The 18,645-nt window shown below is 45.2% G+C and overlaps 1 pseudogene; it reads left to right on the top strand.

Annotated features, from left to right (window-relative positions):
- The first annotated feature begins 1,215 nt into the window (after positions 1-1,215).
- Positions 1,216-18,645, top strand: part of LOC119358614 — a 32,054-nt pseudogene continuing 14,624 nt past the window's right edge.

Raw genomic sequence — 18,645 nt, 5'->3', positions numbered from 1 at the left:
GCGGGGGAGGAGGAGGGAGGCGGGGAGCGCGTTGCTGACGGCCGCCAGCGGCGGCGGCGGCGGGGGGAGCGGGGGAAACCCTAGTCGCGGGAGCGGGGGAGCGGGGGAGCGGGCGAGAAAGACAGCCCCATGACGCACCCCTTCCCTTACTCACCACCCACTTCCACCGTCGCGGCGGGGAGAAGTGCTTGGTAGCGAGTACCTGGTGAGCTTGTGGACGAGCACCTTCATGCAAAGCGGCAGCCCGCGAAATCAGTGCACCTTTGTTGGCCTTGGCGGCGAGCAGCAGGGGGAAGCTGTAGAACCAACAGGAGTGAGAATATATCAATGGACAAGTTACATATCTTGAGAAAGATTACTCAAGTAGGGCGTTCTGGATATCAGATACTCCTACTAACTTCAAGTATATTATGCTGCGTAAAATCAAGGAAATGTTTTTTGTGGGTCAAAAATCAAGGAAATGTACATCAATTGTATGAGAGTATAGCAGTACACAATGCTATCCGCTTTTTCTCGACTTATTACTTGTGCCCAAGAATTCAAACTTCGGTGAGGAAAATGGAAAAAGAAAAGAACAGCAACAACGGGCTAGAAATTTAGAACAGAATTATAATTCAAGATTAGTTTGACACAAGCTTGAAGGAAACTCAACTTCCTTTATGGTGAAGCATGAACAGAGACACCCCAGGTAGTATACAGGTAAGCCTGCAAAAGATATTCATCATCACTGACGTATGGAGTTGGGATTCTCATCATCACTGACAAAGGTAGAAAGGGGGCATATTGTGTCCTTGCCAACGAGTTGTGTCATGATCCTCCACTGAAATTCAGCTAGAAAAGCCCAAACAATTTCCACGGTCAAACTTTGCTATTGTAGGGTGGATGATATTCCTCGTGTGTAAAATGTAAAAGGAGCCCCAAGAAAGACAAATGCACAAATAATTAAATATACATTTTGCTATCGAACCACGATTAATTTGGACCTATTGTGAGTATAAAAATAGTGGTCGATTTTTTCATGTGCCTTGGACAAGCTGGCTTGTCTTTGTCACGTGTTTGGTTTGGGCCGTTCAGAAAAGTATCAGTGTCACCAACCCACTACTCCAGTCAAACATTTAGTCATCCCTGGAGACTTCTTTATGTTTGCCAAGAGTGTTTGCAAGACTTGGAAGAGAGCAGTCTGGTTAATTTCTCCAGACAGATCGACCATCAGCCATGGAGGTTGTCAAATCTGCAGTTGTTGGCGAACTTGTGAGCCGGTTCATCTCCTTCCTGATGAACAAGTACCACTCCAACAGCCATGCACAATCAGAGAAGGTGGTGGAGAGGTTGCAGCGCCTCCTGATGAGAGTCAGCACAGTCGTTGAGGAGGCAGATGCGCGGTACATAACCAACTCTGCGATGCAGTTGCAGCTCAAGATGCTCTCAGAGGCCATGTATGGAGGATACATTGCGCTGGACACCTTGCGGCACCGAACCATCCAAGACAGTGCAGGCTTCGATGAGGTTAGCATCAACGACTCATCTTGCAGCAACTTGTATTTAGACATTCCCCTCAAGCGTTCTCGAACAACTGAGAAGAATGATAAGACCATGCGCCTTGAGTCTCATGGTTCCTTGGAAAGCTTAGAAGTCGTAGTTGCTAACATGACAGAATTTGTTATGCTTCTAGGTGGATGTGAACGCATGTCTCGTAGACCATACGATGTGTATCTTTACATTGAAAATTTCATGTTCGGCCGACACGCAAAAACTCTTGAGCTTCTTCTTGCAGCACAACAACCCTCCTGGTGATCATGCACCAGCCGTTCTTCCAATCATAGGAGGTGCTGCAATTGGAAAGAAGACATTGGTTGCTCATGTGTGCAGCGACGAAAGGTTTCGCTCGCGCTTCTCCTATATTTTGCACTTGAATGGAAACAGCCTTTTGAAGATACTTGACCATGGCAGGACCATGGAAGGGATGATCTTGGTAGTTATTGAGTTTGCTGCTGATGTGGGTGACGATGATTGGAAAAAGTTACACTCACTTCTCATAACAATGGGCAGAGGAATCAAGATCATCATTGTAAGTAAACTTAAATGATTAGCCCGGTTTGGATCGGTGAAACCGATTTTCCTAGGTATTCTATCTTACAATGAGTTGAGGTATCTTTTCAAGACACTTGCATTTGGAAGCGTAGACCCGGCGGAATACCCGCGACTAGTACAAATAGCAGATCAATTTGCCAAGGTATTGCACAATGCGCATTTTCACTTGTCACAATAAATAAGGTCGCAGATTTATTGAGAAGGAACCTCGATGCTCAGTTTTGGCGTTGCATATTGGACAAGGCACTAGTAGAAAAACACCTATTAGTCCCGGTTCGTAAGGGCCTTTAGTCCCGGTTCTAACACGAACCGGGACAGATGGTCCCCCACATGGCCGGTACGCCAAGCCCAGGCAGGGGGGCCTTTGGTCCCGGTTGGTGGCACCAACCGGGACCAAAAGGCATCCACGCGTCAGCATTCCAGTGGCTGGGGTTTTTGTTTTTTTTGAAAGGGGGGGGGGAGGGTTGGGGGTTTTGGGGGGTTAATTTAGGTATTTCATATATTGTGTTAGATAGCTAATTGATAGAGAGAAGTGTCCTCTCTTATGTCCGTGCTTGGTCGACGCTACGTACTATACTTACGTATAGAGAAGACTAGACACGCTAGCTAGCTAGTAAGCAAACGAAGGAAACAGAAGATTGTCATGAACATATATGCATACAGAGAGAAGTGATATCGACCACCTCTCCTTCTCCGAGAGATTGATCGAACAACAAGTTCTTGTATATCTATCGTCCGACACTACCGGCTACATATATACAATAATTATCTCTTACAAATATAATCTCCTAAATTATGGACGCATGGTCCACATAGTATTCTCCGTCTTCAGCGATCACGTGGTCAAGAAAGAATGCCGCCAATTCCTCTTGAATAGCCCGCATGCGATCTGGTGCTAGGAGTTCATCCCGCATCCGGAACATCTAATTTGAAGAAGGGGGTCAATACATTTTATATATGTATATGAATGAATGAAACTCAACACAAATGATGGTAATAAAAAAAATTGTGAATATTGTTATTTACGCACTTCATATTGTTCGACAGAGTACCCGCCCCGCTCACAGGTCGTGTGGCGGATGGACTCGCAGACGTAGTATCCACAGAAATCATTCCCTTGTTCCTGCCACAACCACTTTACAAGAAAAAGAGGTCAATCAAACTGATAAGCAAGAATGCCAAATGGTATTGATGAAACTAGCGCTTGAATCACTAGGAGATGCGCGGAACATGCTACTATAGTACTTACTTTCGGGTGTCTAAATTGCAGCTCCTTCGGCAGTCCCGGAGCTTTTCTAGTGAATTTTCTCCAAACCCTGCCGGACAAAGAAAACAATTACTTGATATCAGGAAATGAACAAAGTTGCTGATATGGTGGATAATGATTGATTTAACTTACTTCTTGAGGATTTCAGTCATGTCCGCATACTCCTGGGGATCTTTTCGTTTAGAGTCCAAGACAGTTACTACTCCCTGCTCAAGCCTAATCTCTAGGAGAATATAGTGGTAACTGCGCACGCATGCATAACTCATCAATTACATTACTATAACCTGGACTAATATATAAGGGAAACCGAATATGCACAAGACAGTAACACTCACTTGAAGTTGTAAGGAAAGAGTATTATATCTTTGTTTTCATTTATTTTGAATGATCGTAGCAAGTTGGCCTCGGTATCTTCGGGCCTTTTATCAACTTCAGTTGCATCTATGAGATACTCCCTCCGTTCCTTTATCTAAGGTGTATTATTTTGGGCACAATGACCAAGGCGCATAATTATAGAGGTGTTAGGACAAAAGTACCCTTGGCAAATTTGTTGGTTAGTGGCAAGTAAATCCGTTTGTCCAGGAAAGTAAGAGATACATGCAATTGAGAGAGATAGTTTCCTTCTTTTTATACAAGATCAAATAGAGAAAATCAGGAGAGAGATACTTTCCTCTTTCCGGAGGGATAAAAAGGGAATTACGAGGATTTAGAAGAAATGCACCTTACATTGTGGAATTTTATCAAAAAACAAATACACCTTTTATAAAGGAACGGAGGGAGTATGTGTTAACGAACCCAATATCACCGATTTGTCTTTTCCTCAATTCGGCGATCTTCAATCTGCATAATATAGTGAGGATAATTATAAATACATGCAATCAAAGAGCTGAGCTATATAGAGAGACTTAATGACAGAAGTAGTAGTACTTACAGACAGTAGCAGGTGACCGTTGCTTTATCAAGGGCCAATTGATTGAAAAACTGATAGAACTCCTCAAATGGAATAGGCAACAGTTCAATTCCAATGAGGTCATGCTCCGGCTTAACTCTCGCATACAAAGTACTCCTCCCCCCAGACTCTCTGCAGATTTTCAAGTACCAATAATGCAATCTTCGGATCATCGTTGATAGAGATTTTTCATCTTTGACGAGAGGCTTCCCGTACTCGTATCTGTGTATCTGCACCTCCAAGAAATCATAATGTACAATGTCGGGCAGGTAATCGTCAGGATTGCCATAACCGGGCACCATCCTCGGATCGACGATGTCTCTAGGCACCTTGAGCGGGGGGCACGATTGCGTCGCTTGTTCGCCGAGCTGGGAAATTTGTTTCCCAGCTGCTCGTCATTCTTTCAGCCTTTGATCACTGACTGTACTTCCCGACCGCTCCGCTTCAGCCCATGTCTTTGCAATAATGCGCTCATAGTTGCCTTTCGGCGGAGACTTGGGTGGTTTTGCCAGGACAGCCAGAGTGCGCTTCGCTTTCACCGGATCTACCTTCTCCTCCGGAGGTGGATGTCTCTGTGCTTTCAACCCTTGAAACCAGTCCTTCACTTCGGTTCACGCGATCTTCGTGTTCTCCTCCGGGGTCATCTCATATGGTAACTTCTCTGGAGTCTTCAGAGAAGGACCGAATCTGTATTTCCTCCCACCTCTGGCTGTACTGCTAGACGCCGCCAGAGCAGACGGAGCGGCAGTCTTCTTTACTTGCTTTTTGCGAGGCGGAGGAGAAGGTATTTCCTAGAGGCAATAATAAATTGATTATTATTATATTTCCTTGTTCATGATAATTGTTTATTATCCATGCTAGAATTGTATTGATAGGAAACTCAGATACATGTGTGGATACATAGACAACACCATGTCCCTAGTAAGCATCTAGTTGACTAGCTCGTTGATCAATAGATGGTTACGGTTTCCTGACCATGGACATTGGATGTCATTGATAACGGGATCACATCATTAGGAGAATGATGTGATGGACAAGACCCAATCCTAAGCCTAGCACAAGATCATGTAGTTCGTATGCTAAAGCTTTTCTAATGTCAAGTATCATTTCCTTAGACCATGAGATTGTGCAACTCCCGGATACCGTAGGAGTGCTTTGGGTGTGCCAAACGTCACAACGTAACTGGGTGACTATAAAGGTGCACTACGGGTATCTCCGAAAGTGTCTGTTGGGTTGGCACGAATCGAGACTGGGATTTGTCACTCCGTGTAAACGGAGAGGTATCTCTGGGCCCACTCGGTAGGACATCATCATAATGTGCACAATGTGATCAAGGAGTTGATCACGGGATGATGTGTTACGGAACGAGTAAAGAGACTTGCCGGTAACGAGATTGAACAAGGTATCGGGATACCGACGATCGAATCTCGGGCAAGTATCGTACCGATAGACAAAGGGAATTGTATACGGGATTGATTAAGTCCTTGACATCGTGGTTCATCCGATGAGATCATCGTGGAGCATGTGGGATCCAACATGGGTATCCAGATCCCGCTGTTGGTTATTGACCGGAGAATGTCTCGGTCATGTCTGCATGGTTCCCGAACCCGTAGGGTCTACACACTTAAGGTTCGATGACGCTAGGGTTATAAAGGAAGTTTGTATGTGGTTACTGAATGTTTTTCGGAGTCCCGGATGAGATCCCGGACATCACGAGGAGTTCCGGAATGGTCCGGAGGTAAAGATTTATATATAGGAAGTCCTGTTTTGGTCACCGGAAAAGTTTCGGGTTTTATCGGTAACGTACCGGGACCACCGGGAGGGTCCCGGGGGTCCACCAAGTGGGGCCACAAGCCCCAGAGGGATGCATGGGCCAAGTGTGGGAGGGGACCAGCCCCAGGTGGGCTGGTGCGGCCCCCCACCAAGGCCCAAGGCGCAAGGGAGTGGGAAGGGGGGGCAAACCCTAGGGCAGATGGGCCCTAAGGCCCACCCTGGTGCACCTCCCCCTCTCCACTCCCCTTGGCCGCCCCTAGATGGGATCTAGGGGGCTGCCGCCACCCCTAGGGAGGGAACCCTAGGTGGGGGCGCAGCCCCTCCCCTTCCCCTATATATAGTTGAGGTATGGGCTGCCCAATACACGCGAGTTCCTCTCCCTGTTGGTGCAGCCCTACCTCTCTTTCTCCTCATATCTTGCGGTGCTTGGCGAAGCCCTGCTGGAGTACCACGCTCCTCCACCACCACCACGCCGTCGTGCTGCTGCTGGATGGAGTCTTCCTCAACCTCTCCCTCTCTCCTTGCTGGATCAAGGCATGGGAGACGTCGTCGGGCTGTACGTGTGTTGAACGCGGAGGTGCCGTCCGTTCGGCACTAGGATCTCCGATGATTTGGATCACGACGAGTACGACTCCTTCAACCCCGTTCTCTTGAATGCTTCCGCTTAGCGATCTACAAGGGTATGTAGATGCACTCTCCTTACCCTCGTTGCTGGTCTCTCCATAGATAGATCTTGGTGACACGTAGGAAAATTTTGAATTTCTGCTACGTTCCCCGACAGTGGCATCATGATCTAGGTCTATTGCATAGATTCTATGCACGAGTAGAACACAAAGTAGTTGTGGGCGTTGACTTTGTTCAATATGCTTACCGTTACTAGTCCAATCTTGATTCGGCGGCATCGTGGGATGAAGTGGCCCGGACCAACCTTACACGTACGCTTACATGAGACCGGTTCCACCGACTGACATGCAGTAGTTGCATAAGGTGGCTGGCGGGTGTCTGTCTCTCCCACTTTAGTTGGATCGGATTCGATGAAAAGGGTCCTTATGAAGGGTAAATAGCAATTGGCATATCACGTTGTGGTTTTTGCGTAGGTAAGAAACGTTCTTGCTAGAAACCCATAGCAGCCACGTAAAACATGCAAACAACAATTAGAGGACGTCTAACTTGTTTTTGCAGGGTATGCTATGTGATGTGATATGGCCAAGAAGAATGTGATGAATGATATGTGATGTATGAGATTGATCATGTTCTTGTAATAGGAATCACGACTTGCATGTCGATGAGTATGACAACCGGCAGGAGCCATAGGAGTTGTCTTTATTTATTTATGACCTGCGTGTCAATATAAATGTCATGTAATTACTTTACTTTATTGCTAACCGTTAGATGTAGTAGTAGAAGTAATAGTTGGCGAGACAACTTCATGAAGACACGATGATGGAGATCATGATGATGGAGATCATGGTGTCATGCCGGTGACAATGATGATCATGGAGCCCCGAAGATGGAGATCAAAAGGAGCAAAGTGATGATGGCCATATCATGTCACTATTTGATTGCATGTGATGTTTATCATGTTTATGCATCTTATTTGCTTAGAACGACGGTAGTAAATAAGATGATCCCTTATTAAAATTTCAAGAAAGTGTTCCCCCTAACTGTGCACCGTTGCAAAAGTTCGTAGTTTCGAAGCACCACGTGATGATCGGGTGTGATAGATTCTTACGTTCGAATGCAACGGGTGTTGATGAGCCTAGCATGTACAGACATGGTCTCGGAACACATGCAAAACACTTAGGTTGACTTGACGAGCCTAGCATGTACAGACATGGCCTCGGAACACAAGAGACCGAAAGGTCGAGCATGAGTCGTATGGTAGATACGATCAACATGAAGATGTTCACCGATGATGACTAGTCCGTCTCACGTGATGATCGGACACGGCCTAGTTGACTCGGATCATGTAATCACTTAGATGACTAGAGGGATGTCTATCTGAGTGGGAGTTCATAAGATGAACTTGTTTATCCTGAACATAGTCAAAAGGATTTTGCAAATTATGTCGTAGCTCGCGCTTTAGTTCTACTGTTTAGATATGTTCCTAGAGAAAATTTAGTTGAAAGTTGATAGTAGCAACTATGCGAACTACGTCCGTAAACTGAGGATTGTCCTCATTTCTTCATGGAAGGCTTATGTCCTTAATGCACCGCTAAGTGTGCTGAACCTCGAACGTCGTCTATGGATGTTGGGAACATCTGACATACAAATTTTGATAACTACGTGATAGTTCAGTTAAACGGTTTAGAGTTGAGGCACCGAAGACGTTTTGAAACGTCGCGAAACATATGAGATGTTTCGAGGGCTGAAATTGGGATTTCAGGCTCGTGCCCACGTCAAGAGGTATAAGACCTCCGACGATTTTCTTAGCCTGCAAACTAAGGGAGAAAAGCTCAATTGTTGAGCTTGTGCTCAGATTGTCTGAGTACAACAATCATTTGAATCGAGTGGGAGTTGATCTTCCAGATGAGATAGTGATGTTTCTTCGAAGTCATTACCACCAAGCTGCTAGAGCTTCGTGATGAACTATAATATATCAGGGACATGTATGATGATCCTTGAGATATTCGCGATGTTTGACACCACAAAGTAGAAATCAAGAAGGAGCATCAATTGTTGATGGTTGGGGAAACCACTAGTTTCAAGAAGGGCAAGGGCAAGAAGGGATACTTCATGAAACGACAAATCAGCTGCTGCTCTAGTGAAGAAACCCAAGGTTGAACCCAAACCCGAGACTAAGTGCTTCTGTGATAAGAGGAACAGCCACTGAAGCAGAATTACCCTAGATACTTGGTAGATGAGAAGGCTGGCAAGGTCGATAGAAGTATATTGGATATACATTATGTTAATGTGTACTTTACTAGTACTCCTAGTAGCACCATGGTATTAGATACCGGTTCGGTTGCTAAGTGTTAGTAAACTCGAAATAAAAGGCTGTGGAGTAAACGAAGAGTAGCTAAAGGTGAGCTGGCGATATGTGTTGGAAGTTTTTTCCAAGCTTGATGTGATCAAGCATCGCACGCTCCCTCTACCATCGAGATTGGTGTTAAACCTAAATAATTGTTATTTGGTGTTTGCGTTGAGCATAGACATGATTGGATTATGTCTACCGCAATACGGTTATTCATTTAAGGAGAATAAGGTTTACTCTGTTTATTTGAATAATACCTTCAATGGTCTTGCACCTAAAATGGATAGTTTATTGAATCTCGATCGTAGTGACACACATGTTCATATAAGATAGTACCACCTACTTGTGGCACTGACATGTAAGTCATATCGGTATAAAACGCATGAAGAAGCTCCATGTTGATGGATCTTTGGGCTCACACGTTTTTGAAAAGTTTGAGACACGCGAACCATGCCTATTGGTGTATATGCACTAAGAAACTCCATGCAAATGGACCGTTTGGACTCACTTGATTTTGAATCACTTGAGACATGCAAATCATACCACATGGGCAAGATGACTGAAAGCCTCGTTTTCAGTAAAATGGAACTAGAAAGCAACTTGTTGGAAGTAATGCATTTTGATGTGTGCAGTCCAATGAGTGCTGAGGCGTGTAGTGGATATCGTTATGTTCTTACTTCACAGATGATTTGAGTATATTTACTTGATGAATCATGAGTCTGAATTATTGAAAGGTTCAAGTAATTTCAGGGTGAAGTTGAAAGATCGTCGTGACAAGAGGATAAAATATCTATGATATGATCACAGAGATGAATATCTGAATTATGAGTTTGGCATAGAATTAAGACATTGTGGAAATTGTTTCACAACTAATACAGCCTGGAACACCATAGTGTGATGGTGTGTCCGAACATCATAACTACACCCTATTGGATATGATGCATACCATGATGTCTCTTATCGAATTACCATGATAGTTTATGGGTTAGGCATTAGAGACAACCACATTCACTTTAAATAGGGCACCACGTGATTCCTATGAGATGACACCGTATGAACTATGGTTTAGAGAAACCTAAGCTGTCATTTCTTAAAAGTTTGGGGCTGCGAAGCTTATGTGAAAAAGTTTCAGGCTGATAAGCTCGAACCCAAAGCGGATAAATGCATCTTCATAGGACACCCAAAACAGTTGGGTATACCTCCTGTCTCAGATCCGAAAGCAATAAGGGATTGTTTCTAGAATGGGGTCCTTTCTCGAGGAAAAGTTTCTCTCAAAAGAATTGAGTGGGAGGATGGTGGAAACTTGATGAGGTTATTGAACCATCTAGTGTGTGGCAGGGAACAGGAAGTTGTTCCTGTGGCACCTACACCAATTGAAGTGGAAGCTTATGATAGTGATCATGAAGCTTCAGATCAAGTCACTGCCAAACCTCGTAGGATGACAAGGATGTGTAATACTTCAGAGTGGTACGTAATCCTGTCTTGGAAGTCATGTTGCTAGACAACAATGAACCTACGAGCTATGAAGAAGCGATGGTGGGCCTGGATTCCAAAATGGCTCGAGGCCATATAATTCGAGAGAGGATCCATATATGAAAACAAAGTGTAGACTTTGGAAGAACTACTTGATGGTCGTAAGGCTGTTAGGTACATATGGATTTTAAAAGGAAGACGGACAATGGTGGTAAGTATCACCATTAAGAAAGCTCGACTTGTCGTTAAGATGTTTTCCGACAAGTTCAAGGAGTTGACTGCGATGAGACTTTCTCACTCGTAGCGATGCTAAGAGTCTGTTGGAATTATATTAGCGATTACTGCATTATTTATGAAATCTTGCAGATAGGATGTCAAAACATTGTTTCCTCGATGATTTTCTTGAGGAAAGGTTGTATGTTATACAACCGGAAGGTTTTGTCAATCCTGAAAGATGCTAATAAGTATGCAAAGCTCCAGCAATCCTTCTAAGGACTAGAGTGAGCATCTCGGAGTTGGAATATATGCTTTGATGATGATCAAAGATTTTTGGGTTTATACAAAGTTTATGAGAAACTTGTATTTCCAAAGAAGTGAGTGGGAGCACTATAGAATTTCTGATGAATATATGTTGTTGACATATTGTTGATCAGAAATGACATAGAATTTCTGGAAAGCATATAGGGTTATTTGGAAAGTGTTTTTCAATGGAAAGTCTGGATTAAGCTACTTGAACATTGAGCATCAAGATCTATAAGGATAGATCAAAACGCTTAATGATACTTTCAAATGAGCACATACCTTGACATGATCTTGAAGGTGTTCAAGATGGATCAGTCGAAGAAGGAGTTCTTGCCTGAGTTGTAAGGTATGAAGTTAAGACTTAAAGCTCGACCACGGCAGAATAGAGAGAAAGGATGAAGGTCGTCCCCTATGCTTAAGACGTAGGCTCTACAGTATGCTATGCTGTGTACCGCACCTGAAGCGTGCCTTGCCATGAGTCAGTCAAGGGGTACAAGAGTGATCCAAGAATGGATCACAGGACAGCGGTCAAAGTTATCCTTAGTAACTAGTGGACTAAGGAATTTTCTCGATTATGGAGGTGGTAAAAGAGTTCGTCATAAAGGGTTACGCCGATGCAAACTTTGACACTAATCTAGATTATTTTGAGTAGTAAACTGGATTCATATAGTGGAACAGTTATTTGGAATAGCTCCAAATGTAGCGTAGTAGTTGCATCTACAAGATGACATAGAAATTTGCGAAGTACATACGGATCTGAATGTTGCAGACCCGTTGACTAAAACCTCTCTCACAAGCATAACATGACCAAACCCAGAACTCTTTGGGTGTTAGTCACATGGGGATGTGACCTTCAGTGTTAATCACATATCGATGTGAACTGTATTATTGACTCTAGTGCAAGTGGGAGACTGTTGGAAATATGCCGTAGAGGTAATAATAAATTGATTATTATTATATTTCCTTGTTCATGATAATTGTTTATTATCCATGCTAGAATTGTATTGATAGGAAACTCAGATACATGTGTGGATACATAGACAACACCATGTCCCTAGTAAGCTTTTAATTGACTAGCTCATTGATCAATAGATGGTTACGGTTTCCTGACCGTGGACATTGGATGTCATTGATAACGGGATCACATCATTAGGAGAATGATGTGATGGACAAGACCCAATCTTAAGCCTAGCACAAGATCATGTAGTTCGTATGCTAAAGCTTTTCTAATGTCAAGTATCATTTCCTTAGACCATGAGATTGTGCAACTCCCGGATACCGTAGGAGTGCTTTGGGTGTGCCAAACGTCACAACGTAACTGGGTGACTATAAAGGTGCACTACGGGTATCTCCGAAAGTGTCTGTTGGGTTGGCACGAATCGAGACTGGGATTTATCACTCCGTGTAAACGGAGAGGTATCTCTGGGCCCACTCGGTAGGACATCATCATAATGTGCACAATGTGATCAAGGAGTTGATCACGGGATGATGTGTTACGGAACGAGTAAAGAGACTTGCCGGTAACGAGATTGAACAAGGTATCGGGATACCGATGATCGAATCTCGGGCAAGTATCGTACCGATAGACAAAGGGAATTGTATACGGGATTGATTAAGTACTTGACATCGTGGTTCATCCGATGAGATCATCGTGGAGCATGTGGGAGACAACATGGGTGTCCAGATCCCGCTGTTGGTTATTGACCGGAGAACGTCTCGGTCATGTCTGCATGGTTCCCGAACCCGTAGGGTCTACACACTTAAGGTTCGATGACGCTAGGGTTATAAAGGAACTTTGTATGTGGTTACTGAATGTTGTTCGGAGTCCCAGATGAGATCCCGGACATCACGAGGAGTTCCGGAATGGTCCGGAGGTAAAGATTTATATATAGGAAGTCCTGTTTTGGTCACCGGAAAAGTTCCGGGTTTTATCGGTAACGTACCGGGACCACCGGGAGGGTCCCGGGGGTCCACCAAGTGGGGCCACAAGCCCCAGAGGGATGCATGGGCCAAGTGTGGTAGGGGACCAGCCCCAGGTGGGCTGGTGCGGCCCCCCACCAAGGCTCAAGGCGCAAGGGAGTGGGAAGGGGGGGGGCAAACCCTAGGGCAGATGGGCCCTAAGGCCCACCCTGGTGCGCCTCCCCCTCTCCCCTCCCCTTGGCCGCCCCTAGATGGGATCTAGGGGGCTGCCGCCACCCCTAGGGAGGGAAACCTAGGTGGGGGCGCAGCCCCTCCCCTTCCCCTATATATAGTTGAGGTATGGGCTGCCCAATACACGCGAGTTCCTCTCCCTGTTGGTGCAGCCCTACCTCTCTTTCTCCTCATATCTTGCGGTGCTTGGCGAAGCCCTGCTGGAGTACCACGCTCCTCCACCACCACCACGCCGTCGTGCTGCCGCTGGATGGAGTCTTCCTCAACCTCTCCCTCTCTCCTTGCTGGATCAAGGCATGGGAGACGTCTTCGGGCTGTACGTGTGTTGAACGTGGAGGTGCCGTCCGTTCGGCACTAGGATCTCCTGTGATTTGGATCACGACGAGTACGACTCCTTCAACCCCGTTCTCTTGAACGCTTCCGCTTAGCGATCTACAAGGGTATGTAGATGCACTCTCCTTCCCCTCGTTGCTGGTCTCTCCATAGATAGATCTTGGTGACACGTAGGAAAATTTTGAATTTCTGCTATGTTCCCCGACAGTGGCATCATGAGCTAGGTCTATTGCGTAGATTTTATGCACGAGTAGAACACAAAGTAGTTGTGGGCGTTGATTTTGTTCAATATGCTTACCATTACTAGTCCACTCTTGATTCAGCGAGATCGTGGGATGAAGCGGCCCGGACCAACCTTACATGTACGCTTACGTGAGACCAGTTCCACCGACTGACATGCACTAGTTGCATAAGGTGGCTGGCGGGTGTCTGTCTCTCCCACTTTAGTCGGATCGGATTCGATGAAAAGGGTCCTTATGAAGGGTAAATAGCAATTGGCATATCACATTGTGGTTTTTGCGTAGGTAAGAAACGTTCTTGCTAGAAACCCATAGCAGCCACATAAAACATGCAAACAACAATTAGAGGACGTCTAACTTGTTTTTGTAGGGTATGCTATGTGATGTGATATGGCCAAGAAGAATGTGATGAATGATATGTGATGTATGAGATTGATCATGTTCTTGTAATAGGAATCACGACTTGCATGTCGATGAGTATGACAACCGGCAGGAGCCATAGGAGTTGTCTTTATTTATTTATGACCTGCGTGTCAATATAAATGTCATGTAATTACTTTACTTTATTGCTAACCGTTAGCTGTAGTAGTAGAAGTAATAGTTGGCGAGACAACTTCATGAAGACACGATGATGGAGATCATGATGATCGAGATCATGGTGTCATGCCGGTGACAATAATGATCATGGAGCCCCGAAGATGGAGATCAAAAGGAGCAAAGTGATGATGGCCATATCATGTCACTATTTGATTGCATGTGATGTTTATCATGTTTATGCATCTTATTTGCTTAGAACGACGGTAGTAAATAAGATGATCCCTCATTAAAATTTCAAGAAAGTGTTCGCCCTAACTGTGCACCGTTGCGAAAGTTCGTAGTTTCGAAGCACCACGTGATGATCGGGTGTGATAGATTCTTACGTTCGAATGCAACGGGTGTTGACGAGCCTAGCATGTACAGACATGGCCTCGGAACACATGCAAAACACTTAGGTTGACTTGACGAGCCTAGCATGTACAGACATGGCCTCGGAACACAAGAGACCAAAAGGTCGAGCATGAGTCATATGGTAGATACGATCAACATGAAGATGTTCACCGATGATGACTAGTCAGTCTCACGTGATGATCGGACACGGCCTAGTTGACTCGGATCATGTAATCACTTAGATGACTAGAGGGATGTCTATCTGAGTGGGAGTTCATAAGATGAACTTGTTTATCCTGAACATAGTCAAAAGGATTTTCCAAATTATGTCGTAGCTCGCACTTTAGTTCTATTGTTTAGATATGTTCCTAGAGAAAATTTAGTTGAAAGTTGATAGTAGCAACTATGCGGACTAGGTCCGTAAACTAAGGATTGTCCTCATTGCTTCATGGAAGGCTTATGTCCTTAATGCACCGCTAAGTGTGCTGAACCTCGAACGTCGTCTCTGGATGTTGGGAACATCTGACATACAAATTTTGATAACTACGTGATAGTTCAGTTAAACGGTTTAGAGTTGAGGCACCGTAGACGTTTTGAAACGTCGCGAAACATATGAGATGTTTTGAGGGCTGAAATTGGGATTTCAGGCTCGTGCCCACGTCAAGAGGTATAAGACCTCCGACGATTTTCTTAGCCTGCAAACTAAGGGAGAAAAGCTCAATTGTTGAGCTTGTGCTCAGATTGTCTGAGTAGAACAATCATTTGAATCGAGTGGGAGTTGATCTTCCAGATGAGATAGTGATGTTTCTCCGAAGTCATTACCACCAAGTTGCTAGAGCTTCGTGATGAACTATAATATATCAGGGACATGTATGATGATCCTTGAGATATTCGCGATGTTTGACACCACAAAGTAGAAATTAAGAAGGAGCATCAATTGTTGATGGTTGGGGAAACCACTAGTTTCAAGAAGGGCAAGGGCAAGAAGGGATACTTCATGAAACGGCAAATCAGCTGCTGCTCTAGTGAAGAAACCCAAGGTTGAACCCAAACCCGAGACTAAGTGCTTCTGTGATAAGAGGAACAGCCACTGAAGCAGAATTACCCTAGATATGTTGGAAATATGCCCTAGAGGCAATAATAAAAGTATTATTATATTTCATTGTTCATGATAATTGTCTTTTATTCATGCTATAACTGTATTATCCGGAAATCGTAATACACGTGTGAATACTTAGACCACACTATGTCCCTAGTAAGCCTCTAGTTGACCAGCTCGTTGTGATCAACAGATAGTCATGGTTTCCTGACTATGGACATTGGATGTCGTTGATAACAGGATCACATCATTAGGAGAATGATGTGATGGACAAGACCCAATCCTAAGCATAGCATAAAAGATCGTGTAGTTCGTTTTGCTAGAGCTTTGCAAGTGTCAAGTATCTCTTCCTTCGACCATGAGATCGTGTAACTCCCGGATACCGTAAGAGTGCATTGGGTGTATCAAACGTCACAACGTAACTGGGTGACTATAAAGGTGCATTACAGGTATCTCCGAAAGTAGCTGTTGGGTTGACACGGATCGAGACTGGGATTTGTCACTCCGTATGACGGAGAGGTATCTCTGGGCCCACTCGGTAATGCATCATCATATTGAGCTCAATGGGACCAAGGTGTTGGACACGGGATCATGCATTACGGTACGAGTAAAGTGACTTGCCGGTAACGAGACTGAACAAGGTATTGGGATACCGACGATCGAGTCTCGGGCAAGTAACGTACCGATTGACAAAGGGAATTGCATACAGGGTTTGATCGAATCCTCGACATAGTGGTTCATCCGATGACAACATCGAGGAGCATGTGGGAGCCATCATGGGTATCCAGATCCTGCTGATGGTTATTGACTGAGAGCGTCTCGGTCATGTCTGCATGTCTCCCGAACCCGTAGGGTCTACACACTTAAGGTTCGGTGACGCTAGGGTTATGAAGATATGGATATGCAGAAACCTGAATGTTGTTCGGAGTCCCGGATGAGATCCCGGACGTCACGAGGAGTTCCGGAATGGTCCGGAGGTAAAGAATTATATATAGGAAGTGCTATTTCGGGCATCGGGACAAGTTTCGGGGTTATCGGTATTGTACCGGGACCACCGGAAGGGTCCCGGGGGTCCACCGGGTGGGGCCACCTGTCCCGGGGGGCTACATGGGCTGTAGGGGGTGCGCCTTGGCCATCATGGGCCAAGGGCACCAGCCCCTATAGGCCCATGCGCCTAGGGTTTCCCCCTAGGAGGAGTCCTAGTGGTGGAAGGCACCCCTAGGTGCCTTGGGGGGGGAGGGAAACCTCCCCTAGGCCGCTGCCCCCCTAGTAGATCTCATCTACTAGGGCCGGCGCCCCCCCTGGCACCCCTATATATAGTGGGGGAGAGGAGGGACTTGATACACCAGCCCCTGGCGCCTCCACCTCCCCCCGTTACGTCTCTCCCTCGTAGTCTCGGCGAAGCCCTGCTGCTGTGACGCCCTGCATCCACCACTACGCCGTCGTGCTGCTGGATCTTCATCAACCTCTCCTTCCCCCTTGCTGGATCAAGAAGGAGGAGACGTCTCCCGTCCCGTACGTGTGTTGAACGCGGAGGTGCCGTCCGTTCGGCGCTGGTCATCGGTGATTTGGATCACGTCGAGTACGACTACATCATCACCTTGCAAGCTTCCGCACGCGATCTACAAGTGGTATGTAGATGCAAACTCTCTCCCTAGACTCGTTGCTTAGATGAACTCATAGATGGATCTTGGTGAAACCGTAGGAAAAATTTTAATTTTCTGCAACGTTCCCCAACAGTGGCATCATGAGCTAGGTCTATGCGTAGTTCTCTTTGCACGAGTAGAACACAACTTTGTTGTGGGCGTGGATTTTGTCATCTTACTTGCCTCTACTAGTCTTTTCTTGCTCAACGGTATTGTGGGATGAAGCGGCCCGTACCAACCTTACACGTACTCTTACGTGAGACCGGTTCCACCGACTGACATGCACAAGTTGCATAAGGTGGCTGGCGGGTGTCTGTCTCTCCCACCTTAGTTGGAGCGGAATCGATGAACAGGGCCCTTATGAAGGGTAAATAGAAGTTGACAAAATCACGTTGTGGTGATTCGTAGGTAAGAAAACGTTCTTGCTAGAACCCAATTGCAGCCACGTAAAAGATGCAACAACAATTAGAGGACGTCTAACTTGTTTTTGCAGCGATTGATCATGTGATGTGATATGGCCAGAAGTTGTGATGAATGATGAATTGTGATGTATGAGATCATGTTCTTTGTAATAGGATTCACGACTTGCATGTCGATGAGTATGACAACCGGCAGGAGCCATAGGAGTTGTCATTATTTTTTGTATGACCTGCGTGTCATTGAATAACGTCATGTAAACTGCTTTACTTTATTGCTAAACGTTAGTCATAGAAGTAGAAGTAGTCGTTGGCGTGACAACTTCATGAAGACACGATGATGGAGATCATGATGATGGAGATCATGGTGTCAAGCCGGTGACAAGATGATCATGGAGCCCCGAAGATGAAGATCAATGGAGCTATATGATATTGGCCATATCATGTCACAACTATATAATTGCATGTGATGTTTATTATGTATTATGCATCTTGTTTACTTAGGACGACGGTAGTAAATAAGATGATCCCTTATAAAATTTCAAGAAGTGTTCTCCCCTAACTGTGCACCGTTGCTACAGTTCGTCGTTTCTAAGCACCACGTGATGATCGGGTGTGATGGATTCTTACGTTCACATACAACGGGTGTAAGACAGTTTTACACAGCGAAAACACTTTGGGTTAACTTGACGAGCCTAGCATGTGCAGACATGGCCTCGGAACACGGAGACCGAAAGGTCGAACAAGAGTCGTATGGAAGATACGATCAACATGAAAATGTTCAC

The sequence above is a fragment of the Triticum dicoccoides genome, chromosome 2A (assembly GCF_002162155.2).
Source record: "Triticum dicoccoides isolate Atlit2015 ecotype Zavitan chromosome 2A, WEW_v2.0, whole genome shotgun sequence".
Lineage (NCBI taxonomy): Eukaryota > Viridiplantae > Streptophyta > Magnoliopsida > Poales > Poaceae > Triticum > Triticum dicoccoides.
This window is presented reverse-complemented; position numbering and strand designations above follow the sequence as displayed.